General features: G+C 39.5%; 1 protein-coding gene across 10 annotated transcripts in view; it reads right to left on the bottom strand.

Annotated features, from left to right (window-relative positions):
• The window catches only part of LOC108032254 (small conductance calcium-activated potassium channel protein), a 72,617-nt gene extending 59,768 nt beyond the window's left edge, over positions 1 to 12,849 (bottom strand). For 5 of the 10 annotated variants that reach the window (XM_017106130.3, XM_017106131.3, XM_050890618.1 and 2 more), the window contains exons 1-2: positions 11,996 to 12,849; positions 11,353 to 11,875 (exon numbers count right to left, since the gene is read on the bottom strand). The gene's annotated coding sequence lies outside the window, so the exon portion shown is untranslated. The remainder of the gene's footprint in view (positions 1 to 11,352; positions 11,876 to 11,995) is intronic. The other 5 variants (XM_017106122.3, XM_050890615.1, XM_050890614.1 and 2 more) reach the window with 5 other exon arrangements.
• Positions 12,850 to 13,269: the final 420 nt, after the last annotated feature.

Below are 13,269 nucleotides of genomic sequence, written 5' to 3'. Positions count from 1 at the left end.
GTTATACAAGGTCTAGAAACTGTGTGTTAGAGGGAAAGCATGTAATGTACATAATCACATGGAATGGTGCCACACAAGTACTAGTTACAACTACCATCCCTGCATTATGTGAATGCCAATCAATAACCTGCCTTTAACCCATAATATTCCATGGCCACCGGTACGGCTCACCTACTTAAATTGATAATTTACTTTGCTCCTGCTCAATGGCCAATCAAATTCGATTGCTTAGCACAACAAATCACTGTAATCCAAGGTGGAAGTCCCCTTGTTACGACACCGCAACATGGGGCATTAAGCCATCAATCGCCTTACAACCGGGGGACGCACTGTACTTACACACCACCACCCCCCGCACCCCGTAAATCCCGTTCAGCATGCATCGATGGCACCAAAAGGGCAGAAAAAAAAACAAGGAGATGTCCACAGTGAATGTCCTCGTCGATGGTCAGAGGACGAACCTCGGCTCCGAATGGGCTTGGAATAAGTTAAACGGGCTGTGTGGGCAGGTGTATTATATATGCAGGTCGGGGAGCCCCAGGTGACCCAGATGTCATTCAGCACTCAGCGCTAAAACATGGCCCGCCACGCAGCCCGGCCAATAACAATAAAGCCGAAAGGACCACGGGCCCAGGACCTCGAACTACAATCGAATTGTAGTGCTGTCGTTTCGGCCTTTATTCCATCAATTGTTGCGTCCCATGAAGTGGAAACGCCTGTTATTCCGTAATTAAGTGCCAATTGCGGGCTTTATTAGCTCTGGACGGGATCCAGGCCCTGCAAAGGTTACATCTGCGGGATGCTGGCATTTTAAAGTGCGCTCTAATGGCCTCTATTGTTTAAAATCAATCTATCTGCCAATCAATTAGATGAGTTATACAAGTGTTGCCAGCGGCACATTAAACGGAAAACTTCTTCAAAAGGGCAAAGTTCACACAGAGTAGCAAAATAATTACAAGAGTATCTATAAAGTACATAGGTTAAATAGACTCATTTGTAATTATATCAGTGGGAATACTAAATCGGGGGGTATATCAACAAATATTAGTCTAACACTTTCAAAATATTTATTTAAAAAATTGTAAAATAGTTAGTTAGAAAAACCCTTAAGGAAAATAATTTATAATCTAAATTATGTTCAAAAAGATTATCCCAATAAAAAATAAAATAGTTAAATACCTTAAAATATTTATAAAGTATTTTTAAAATTATAATGTTGATAATGCTAGCAAATACAACCCAAATAATATTATAAAATAACCAAAAAAAATATCAAATATTTATAAAGTACTTTTAAAATGTTATTTATAGGGATGTGTATAGCATTCATACAAAAATTCGTAAAACATTATAAAAACCTTTGGGAGAAAATCAATAAATAAAAAAGTGGTTATACATAAAAGCAAAAAATCAAATATTTACCTCCAGCTTCGAAATAAATATTTAATGATGTTCTTAAAAAACAGAAATAGGCCCTTAAGCTGCTGAAACCCCCTCAAATCGACCGATTTTGCCCTGGCTTTCTTTTCCCTCCCGGTTAGCCTGCTTTTCCAATGCCCAGAAGAACCGGCAGCACTGAAACGAAGGCAATACAAATAATTTGGAGCGACACAGACAGGAGAATTCTATTGTGTAATGGCCGCCTCGGGCTCCCAGGTTGCCAGGTTTTAGGTTCTCTGGTTTTCAGGTTGCCAGGCTTTCAGGCGTTGTTTATGGCCAACGGGCTGGGGGCCGGGAAACCCTTCAATCCGCAGGATTCACACTCACGTCCGCGTCCAGGACCTGGCCGACTGCTGACTGGCAGCCGTGTACAGATAAAAATTTATTGCACAACTCAAAATCAGAGGCAGAGTGCCGAGTGGCCGAGTCCTTTGGCATGGTTTCTTTTTTTTGCTGTGACCGCCCCCTTAACAGGAGCAGGACCCTCTACATAAATTTCATTCGCAGGGCACACAAAAAACAAGAAAATCGTTAACTTGGCCAGGTTTCATCCTGGGCCAGGAGTCCCCACACAAAACATTATGCCCCCTGAATTTCCACTTTTCTGAACACCGCCCCTCCCCCCCAAAAAAAAAAAACCCCACCTCAACAACAACGACCTCGTTGCATTCGTCAAAAGCTCTGCTGGCACATTTTTTTCTCTTCTTTTCGAGCTACGAAAAACGAGTGGAAAATATGGAAGGCATACAAAAGGGGGGGGAAAAAAAAAGGAAAAACCGAATAGAAAGGATGCCACAGGCTGGCCAGAGTTGAGGGGTCACCCTCTAATTGCACGGAAACCCTGGGATTACCAGAACCGACCCCGATAGCTCGCTCTGGGAGTCCCCGAATCTGCACACTTACCGTCGCTCTAAAGCGGCTTCTAATCTCCGTTTGGCTCTTAACTTTGACTTTTGACAGTTTTAGCACGGTCAAAGGTTTCAGTTTCAGTCGAAACGCCGGGCCAAAGTTGCATACTTAGATGGGATTGCGAGGAAAATGTCACCGGTAATGGGAAAATGCTTTACGGTAACAATCTGGGGGATACTATATTTCCTGGAAAATTCTCATGGAGATAGAAGGAAATTCTGTTGCTAATTGCTGGTTTTAAAATCTAGTATTTCTTGTACTTATATTAACAAAAACGTGTTATTCTTTTTGGTAGATTATAATATATTTTAATATTAATTAAGATATACTCGTATCATTAAACCTTACCATACCTCTTCCCAAAAATGTATTTATCATACAAAATTTAATATAAATGTTCTACTTCTCCTAAAAATTACCATAAGAAAAGCAGCAATTGCGCTAAAATTACTGGTTCTATATTAACAAGAAATAGTTATTACTTAGACCATAGATACTTTATCATAATAACTAAACTTCTAAGGGTAATGGTACACAGGTTTTTATATCTCATACAACCAATCCACAAGATGGTAATTAATTCCCTTAATAAAACTTCCTACCCATAAAACAGCTGAGGTAGGTACGGAAAGTTAGCAGTACCTCCTCGAGAGCTATGAAAAGGTGACCTCCAGAGTTGATGGGTTTGCCAGCCTGCCTTTCGGCACAAAAGCAGGCTAAGCCACTTTGGCTGCACTCCTAGACCGGGCCCCAACTGGAATTGATTGAAACACTTGCCTGGAGCCGGAGCCGGAGCCGGAGCCGGAGCCGGAGCCAGAGCCGAAGCCAACCTGACAACACAATCTACTTGTCGCAGTTGCGAGTCCTGACATTTTCGATGTGGGTCTGACTTATCCTCCGGCCTCCGGCCCAAAGGTCCATCAAAAAGTGTCCAAAGAACAGGCAAACTCACAATAGATGATGGACAAGCCGAGCCAAAGCGAGGCCAAGTTAATGAAGCCATCAACGACGAAGTGGGAACCCTACTTACAATCCCTGTGTCAGCTCGGCTGCCACATATAGGCTATATATATAACTACCGAGAATCCGAATCCGAAACCGAACCGAAGGCAAAAGGAAATTGTTTTGACAAGAATTGACACTGCTATCCGAAAGTTGTCGGCACCTGTCAGGATAGCTGCCACCGATATACCCACATCCACAGCTATCCGCGTACTTATGCATACCATATAGACATCAAACGCACACTCCAGATCCCAATCCTCCGTCCCCACTCCCCCCCGGGACTTGGGCTCGATATCTTGGGCATCTTGTGTGTGGAAAACAATTACACATGCCTGAACATTTTTAATGGCCCAATGCGGGCGGGCGGTCCGAAGGTCTAGAAGTCTGAAATGTGAAATCCGAAGTCGCGGGGAGGGGGGGCGGTACGCCCTACACTATGCTGAGTCATAAACGATTCTACCATTTTCCACATTTTCCTTTCTAATTGAGTGCGTATATACTTAACATATGCCGGGGTACAGTCGCGGGTGAAATAGTAAGGTAAGTTTAATGTATACAAAGTACATACATTCCTATACACATGTTGTGCTCTAATTTAATTCCAAAGGTATCTATAAATTAGAAAAATTATTGGCTCATTCAGACATGTTTTTTATTTTATAAAATTACAAAAAAAAAAATTCTATCATGTAAAAATAATTGTCATAAATTCCAAATTTGAATAACTCAAGTCGTATATTTTCTGGGGAGTACTTATTACAAGCTTATTTAGTTAGTTGATTAAGGGATTTCTTAAAAAATCTGAGCTAATTTAGTTTACACTGTATCATTAAACCAGTTAGTACATTTGCATACTTCGAATCACTGGCTGTCTCCTACAATACCAAACTTAAGCACCACCACTCATTATATATTCAATTTTAGCCAGTTTATAAAAAAAACGCATTTAAATAAAATTACAAAGTGCCTAATTGCTTTGCCAGCCTTTCAAGCAATATGCGATGAAGTTGTGTACACACGTCAAAGGTTAATTTGCAGTGCTATTAACTTGTCCGCAACTGTGTGCCGCTGTGTGCCTGCTTATATAGACACATCAACATTACGGGGCTAACAACAAAAACGCTGTTTTCCTTTGGGCCAAGTCGAAGCTGTTAATACCCTAAGCCCCCCAGCCCTACCACCCTCTTTTACCCCCCTTTTAGTACGCCCCCTTGTTAAGCTGCCAGGCTTTTGAAAAGGGTATTAGTCGCGGGGAAAATCGGGGAAAACTCAGTTGGATGGACGGACGGGGAAATTGAATAAGCGAAGCGTTGGCAATATGGATATTCGGGTTCATTGCTTTGACATTGATGAGACAGGACAAGGCTAGACATACACACACACCTACTCGCACACCCACATACAAAAGCAGACAGACAGACGGAGAGGCGGACAGACAGCGGGCAAGGTTATGGAAAGTTGGGCGGCTTGTGGGCGGCGTGGTGCGGTTAACAAACACACTAAAACCCACAAAACACTCGGGAAAATCACTCACACACACACACTCCCGCACACACAGCTGGACTTATGTAAATTGACTATGCAAACTGTATAAATATTTGATCAATTTCCATGTCTCCAGCGCGCAATGTAAGCCGCAAAATAAATGTATTTTTAAGTAGATGCAACCACAACTCACGCGCATGCAGCCATAAAGATTTATAACTATAAAAAGGCACGCGGAAAAAGGAAAAATAAAAGGAGGGATTAACATTTTGTTGTTTAAACTAGTAATTGCTGGTAACATTTTTACAGAATTAGTTGGATTTTTAGAGTTATTTTATACTTATTTAACAAATTCTAACAATGATAATAGTATCTCTTAGAAATTTTCTAATATTCTTTGGGATCGTAGGAATAAATAGTTTTATATGGATTTGTAGAGTTACTATATCAAAGTTTTGCAGAATTCAAAATAAAATCAATTTATAAAAAGCTTAACAAATAATGAATGAAAATAAACCTGACTAGAATATTTAGATATGTTTATACAGTTGTCATATTGTTTTCAACTAAGTGTGTTATCATTTCTAAAATATATATTTTTTTTAGGGTTTTGAATATTTTATTGTAGCCTAACCGTAAATATTTTCATATATATTTAACGATTATATCTATATTTTAAAGAATTCACCAATAAAGTCGAATTATAAGGACTCGATATCGAACATTATTATCGAAATTATTATCGAAAATTAATCGAAATTTTATCTGCCTAGGGATAACTATTTTGTTATTTGTTATAATGTAATAATCTCTGGAATTCTGGGTTAATTATTTTCCTATTGTTTAAACTAAGTATTGAATATCTTTCAAAAATACCTCAATTTCAAGGGCCAACTGTACTCTAATCGAGAACCCAATCGATTACTTTATTTACTTCGTATTTTTCCAGTGCACAAGCGAGATCAATCAACAGTATATGGACGCGTCAGAAATCAGCAAATGTGAAATACTCACCCACCGACGTCCCGGCCCAATCGAGGTGAAAGGTTATCAGGGTCCTCGGGGCTCCTCTCGCCTGCCACTCCCCCCTTGTCGGCCACTCCGCCCACCCTCCGCAGGACCCAAAAGTAAATGAAGCAAGAAAAAAAAACGAAGGGAAAAGCGCAAAAGGAAAAAAAATGAAAAAGGCCGCAGGCAATCGATGAATTCATTTTTGGTATTCACCGAAATTGTTCAAACAATTATCGATATGAATAAAAGACGCAAGCTTTCTGTGGCGACTTTTATGAATAGCCATCTTGAGGGGCATTGAAATTTCGGCAGGGATTTACCAGAGGGTCCACGAAAAAGTAGCCCTCCAAACAAAGTTCTCGATATTCATGGATTCAAGTGGCAAAGTGAAAGAGGCCAAAGTTGACTCAAGTGGTTTTTCCCTTGCTGAATTAATTATCGCTAACGAGATAACGACGAGTGTGTGTTTTTCCATTGGCCCTCCTGTTTTTTCTTGCCAATCTACAGGCTAAATTAATGCCAATATTTATGGATGTTTTCGGCCGATAAGCTATGCGAAAATCAGGAAAGCCAACTTATTACAACAGGCAGTTGTTGCGGCTGGTAAATGTCAATTAGACAACTAATTTGCATTGGGCTTGACATTTATGAGGCACAACAAAATATTAGATATGTTAAAAAGGAACTTGAATGTTTGAAAAAATGCATAGCACAGGATACCTTTTATGTAAAATTGATTCAACTAATAAAATTAAATTATCCCAAACCATGCAATTTTTTAATTTGGCCAACGAAATAGGAACTATTTCAACTACTATTCAATAAAAAAATAATCAAATATACTATTAAATAAAATAGTAATAAAATAAATAGATAAATATGTAATAATAAAATACACACAGTAACTATGAGTATCATTAAATTGTACCAATAAAATTTTAACAAAAAAATATACTTCCCTAGTTTTTATAGCTATTTACCTTTTTAAAATTAAAGTATAGTATATCAAAAATTCAATAAATATTTTGCTACAATTTCAATGCATTTAATATATTTCCCTCTGCTTTTCCTAATTACTAATCAAAATTCAATGAAATAAATAAGTACTCAAAACCAACAAACGAACCAACCCATTAAGATTATTAATTTAAAAATAAGAGGAATCAAAGCAACCTCAATTCTGAAGAATTCGCCAATAAAGCGTGCCACATACGAATAATTAACTTTTCGAGTTCCCCGAAAAAGGCCAAGTACCTCATTGAACGGGAAGAAATAAGAAATCAGAGATGATGACTCGCCGGCTGTGACCACAGACATGTATCTGTATCTATATGCGTATATGCGTACGTATCGTGCAGATAGATATGTACACCCTCGCTGACGTCGAGTGAGTGAATCGTAATGACTTTTGAAATGTACACCAGGACGCTTTTGTGTCATTACGGGCCCGCCCCCTCCCCCTCACGGCCATTAGCATTTAGTTGGGATGGAACCGGGCGCTGATATATATCCACCTCTGCAGTGCCACATCCGACGAGAACATCAGGAATATTGGACGGGATGGCGCGGTTAATTGGAGCGCATGATTGATTACAGTTTCCATTAATTACGCTCACTTTGCTCGCTTTTCTGGTCATTAACCATTCGACGGGGGCCTTTGGGGGAGGCCATCAACGCAAGCCGGCCGGGTGACGACTTTTAAAACTCAAAAGATTAACGAAATAAATCAAGATTCGATTGGGGTGTGCGGAGACCGCCGAAAGAATGCAATTTTCCATTAGTCCATTAGCCTGGCAGCAGGCTATTTAGGATTCCCGGGGGACAGGAGCGATGGGAGTTCTTGTTCAAAGATATATACACTTATGGCTTGGCCACGGGGAATTGGGTTTGGCATCTCAGGTCTATTTATGGCAAATTCCCACATCGCAGACATATTTCGCATTCAACACGATCTCTCTCCCGAAAAAAAACAAAAAAAAAAAACAAATATATACAAGTGCATCGGGTTGAGATACATATATTTATATAACTCTGGGATATCTCGCATCGCAACGCATAGAAAGCGAAAGCGAAAGCGAAAACTGCGACATCCAGATGAAATGAATTGCAAAAAAAAATCCAAAAGAAAACCCAAACAAAACCGAAATTTCAGGGAAAAAGTGTAAAAATGTTTGTGTTTTCTCTTCGAAAAAAGTTTATTTGATGTATTTTTGGATAATAGGTTGGGAAATAAACACAATTGACATTTTATTTACAATAGTAGCAGTATGGTATAGTGCCAGATATATGATTATGTACACCGGGGTTTATGATCTCTGCTATTTACAATAAAAACAAGGAATGTCTAATTGGGGTTTGGTTTGCCTGGCGATGGGTAATTAACAATGATTTTGATGCCAGGAACTTTCGGTTTTAGTGCCTTCGAGACAATAAAAGAGCTATTAACAAATTTGGCTTATGGTAGGGCGAAGGAGAATGCTCTTAGATCAAAGCGTATTTCGGGATTTGGGCTTATATTTGTTGAGCAAAGTGTGTAGGTATTCGGGTTATTTTCTTAGCTAAGTATAGCTTTTACAACCCTAAGGAATCACAGTTCTTGACCATTTTTAAGGTCTTTATACGAGTACATTAATACCTACTTTACATTAATACCTATATATATAATTTTTTTTAAGGTACTTTATACTTTCTTAACACAATTCTTCAAATTCTTTTAATTGAAATCGGTGATATGTATATCAAGAACTACTAACTATTTTCTTAGCTAAGTTAGCTTTAATGATCCCTATGAATCACAGTTCTTCTCCATTCTTAAGGAACTTTCTACATTAATCCCAAGAAATCACATTCCTTGACATAACACCTCGTATTCTTTTAGTTAAAATGAGTGATATCTTAAAAGCTACTTACTATTTATTTAGTTAGCTTTTTAAATCCCAGGGAATCACTTTTTTTTTACCAATTTTAAGGTACCTTATACTCTCGTTATAAAATTCTAATTTTTTTTAAACTGAAATTAGTGATGTATAGAGGACTTAGCAAGGATCGCTTTAGCAACCCTATTGAATCACAGTTCTTTTCCATTTCCAAAGAACTTTAAACATTAATCCCCATGAATCTAAGCTACTTTGTACTCTCATTACAAAGTTCTTCTAATTCCTTTAATTGAATTCTACTCACAAGCCCAAAGAGCCATTAAATCATTTCCAATTGTCCTTCCTAGAATGCCAACACAACTTCTAAGCCCCTGGCAAGGCCTGCATTCAATTACTGACCCAATTCCAGTAATTGTCCCATTCACAATGCTTTCAATTTCCGTTGTTAAAAGTTGAGCATAAAGTTCAGCTTAAAGTTCAGGCCCCCCGAATGGTCTTAAAGTTGCCCCCCATCGCACTCAATAATTAATTTTTAGTTATGTTTTCGGGTTCGACCACAAACTCAATTTGGCTCTTCATGAATTTTCCATGTGCATCAAAGTGTGGCACAGTGGGAAATGGGGGGGTGGAGGGGTCGAAAGTGCGGTGACGATGGGGTGGGTCATTGTTTTACTGGGTCGGGATGTCTGAAAGTCGAAAATCTCATATTCCTCGCTTTGAGGACTAATCCTTATGCATTTGCATGACCGCAAGCAAACCAGTCGCACACTGCTCTTTCTGCACGGGTCCTTTCTTTGGCGAATGGATTGGGTTCTTTGGTTCCTTGGTCCCTTGGTCCCTTGGTCCTTTGGCCCTGTTCCTTGAGGTTCCTCGAGGTCCTTCCTTTGATTGCACAGCTCTCGAAAGCTCCTGTTCGGCTGCGGTTTGCGGTTTGGTTGCTCAGCCAACTTGGCCTAATCTGCATATACTGCACGGCGAGCAAAAATGTCAAGTATCCCGCTCTCCCATTCCCCAATGCCCACAAAAACCAGCAAAAAAAAAAAACAGGAAAATACCTAATAGACTGTCTTCTGGGTTCTGGTGTTGGAGTGGTCCGAAAATCTATTTGAGCCCTGATCCTTTTTTGCCTGCCAGACAGTTTTTGGGAATATTTAACATAGCCAGAGGAATTTTTGATTTATTTATGAGATTGCGGACACTTTAAAGTTTGTTTCGGGCAATTTTGGTTGCCATTAAGAGTTTCTAGATTTGGCAAGTTTTTAATTAGTTCGGTGGTTCCATTTAGGAGTTGTATTAAGTGCGGGGGGTGCGGGGTGGTTTCTAATTATTTGGTTTTTAAGTAAATAGGAAAATTAAGTCTAGGGGTCTTAAGAAAACTTTATAAAAATGTTAAGGTTCTTACAAATTATTAAGAACCTTAACCTTTTATAATATAATATATATAAAAGCGATTTTTTCTTTTATTAGAAATTCTAATATTCTTACTGAAGAACTCAGGTTCTTGTTTAATATAATATCTGTAAAATCGATTTTTTATTTTAGCATACTTCATAGCATAGCTTCACTTCTACTTCTTGAATTCTAAATGTTATTTAATATCTTTTCAAATTCTAGAAATTCAATTTTTGTAAAATATTTCATGTAAACAAACATAAAGCTATGGTATTGTAGTTTCTAAATTATTAAAAGAGATTGTATAATTTTGTTTTAATTCAAGACAATTCATATATGATTTATATAAAGTGAGCATAAAGCCCCCAATCTTATCAAGTTCGAGACATTTCCAAATTATCTTATAGGTAAAGACCCTTTCTTTTTCCTCACTTACCCTTAACTATGTATGCTTAAGTTCTTGTGTTGACAAATTGTATTAGTTAAACTTTTTATTTTAACGCTATAAACCAGCACCAGTTTTATGAGAAAGAGCTCTTACCTTTAAATAGGCTTAAGAACTTCTAGTTACTTTTAACCTTTGCTTTCTTTGGGTGGCTTTCTTTCCTCGGGAAGTGTTAAGTCTGTGATTGTAATGGGTTTTGACAGGAATTTTGCCTCAGTGTACGTGTGAGTGTGTGTGTGAGTGGCCAACTGCAGCTGTGAGTTGAGGAATGTGCACGCATAACTCATTTAGCATTCCTCCCAGCTCCTCCTCCTCCTCCTCCTCCTTCTCCTCCTCCTTCTCCTCCTCCTCTTCTCCTTCTCCTGCTCCTCCTTCCTCTCCTCCTCCTCCTGCTCCTGTTTCCCTTGCCCTTTTGTCCTTTTCAGTGGTGCTTGCACTTTGGTTACAGTTATTGTCGTTCGTGTTGGTATGCCAAGTTTGGTGTGTGTGTGTGAGTGTTTGTGGGTGTGAAGTGCAGGCGGGGTGTGCGTGTGTTAGTAACTATGCTATCTTTGTTACACAGATAAAAAACGTATTGTAATAAATTAAGCTCATTTTGATTTAGTCTAGTATGGGGCTTTAGAAAAAAAAAAGAAAAATAGTTATTTCCCGCTTTCTCTTTACTTTGAAAGGAGATAAAGCAGAAAATGCAATCCAACACTTTACATACGTACAGCAAAACGGTAAAATCAAATCTATACATATATATTTTTGTAACTGTTTATTACCGTTAATGGTGGGGCTACTCACTTTGATATTTTGCGACGCCTTCCAGCAATGTTCGTTGTTCTCGTTGTTTTTGTTCTTGTAATGGCTCCTTTAGTTAATAGCTGGTCCCGCTGGTGGTGTTGTTGTTGTTGTTGTTGTTGCTGCTGCTGCTGCTGCCGCTGATGTTGTTGTTCGTGTGATAAAATCGGCAATATTTGGCACGCGCGTGTCACTGTGCTGGTATACCAATACAAGGCAAATGCTGCTGCTGCTGTTCGTCCATATTGCCATTTATGCACATGCATGTGTCCCAGTGTGTGAGTGTGTGTCTGGTGCGGCTGTGTGTGTGTGTGTGTGAACGCGCGCGACAAAGACGGAAAACCGTTGGACTTATGTATTGGGGAACTGCAGTTGTTGTTGCTGTGGTTGCTGTAGAATTTGCGTTTGTTGTCGAATTTGTTGCTGCTGCATTTTCTTTGGCATTTCCATTGGCCGCATTGGGCGCTTATTTTTCTTGCACTTGTTTCTTTTTATATATAATTCTTTTTAACTATATATATATTAACTATAGAATAACAAGAAAAAAATAGGTATATATATATATATTGTTTATATATAGATGGGCAGGCATCTTTGTTTATATATATATACATGTGTGTGTGTGTGTGTGTGTGTGTATATTTACGTGTGTACGACACCCACGACAACGGAAAACGAACGAAGAGCATTCAACTCCACTGCATGTCGAATTTTTTTATTTTATTTTAATTTTCCTTTTTTTTGGCTGCATCTGTGCCTGTCTATTCTGGTCCTGACTTTTTTCGAGGGGGCTGTCGCAAACTTTTTCAGAGTTCAAAGCACCGAGAACTGATTGCATTTGCCAAACTTTGTATGTCGAAAACTTTGCCCTCTGCCAGGGGGTAGAGCGCCTCTTCAGCTCTCTTGCGCTCAAATTAACGGTTTCCCGTTGATTATAAGCCGCCGATCCTGCTCTCTTGCGCCCTGAGGGTCTCTCCACACGATCTTAGAATTTTCATTAAAATAATTAATTTGAGTAGAAAGTATTTACTTAACACAATAGTTTCCTTGCTTGAACTTTCAACTAACACTTAACTTGGCTTTTTAAAATAGTTGCCAAAGTTTTTAAGAATTTTGATCGCGTAGAAGGGCCCTAGGCCGCTCTCCTTTCAGTCTCTTTCTTTTAGTTCTAAGCTTCTCTCGAGATCACACTTCTCTTTCCTTGGCCTAATCTCACTCTTTCCAAGATCTTAGCTTATCACAATGTCGCTCTTTCGCTAACTGTTGTTGTTCTAGCACCTGAAGCTGTTGTTTTTGACTACTCCACCTTACTGTGTGTGTGTGTGTGTGTGTGTGTGTGTGCCAGTGTGTTTGTGTGTGAGTGTTAAAGTTTTTGAATTTTTTTTGGTTTTTTTTTTGGAGTGCGCGACGTAGAACTCTCATCACACAGACAGACAGACAGACACAGCATATAACGGGACGGAGGGCGTCCGTCTCGCTTTCACGTTGATGTTTCCGTTAGTGTTGTTTGTGCGATACTGACTCAATTTGTTGCTCGGCACCGTGTATATAGCATTCGTCGGCATTCCCTTGCTCTCCTCCTTCTCCTGCTTCTTCCTCTGCTTCCACTGCTGCTGCTGCTGCTTCTTCTTCACTCTCTCCGCTCGGCTGTCGGTCGGTTTGTCGTTCGGTCGCCCAGTCGCTCTCTCCCTTTTCGCCCCCCCCCCCCCCCCCGCCCCGCTCTTTCGCCACCCCCCTCGCTTTCTCCCGCCACTTTCTCTTCGCCTCTCTGTCGCACTTGTGGGCGGGAAGTCGTTTAGTCCGTCCAGCGGCGGGGACATTTAACATTGTCTTTTTAGGGGGGGTGGTGCTGGGGGGTGTAAAAAAGTTTGGATTGCTCGTTCGTAAGGGAAAAGCCCCTGAAGGTATGCTATTTTTAGA

This window comes from Drosophila biarmipes, chromosome X (genome assembly GCF_025231255.1).
Source record: "Drosophila biarmipes strain raj3 chromosome X, RU_DBia_V1.1, whole genome shotgun sequence".
NCBI classification, from domain to species: domain Eukaryota; kingdom Metazoa; phylum Arthropoda; class Insecta; order Diptera; family Drosophilidae; genus Drosophila; species Drosophila biarmipes.
The sequence above is the reverse complement of the archived record's forward strand: the minus strand, read 5'-3'. Positions and strand labels throughout refer to the sequence as shown.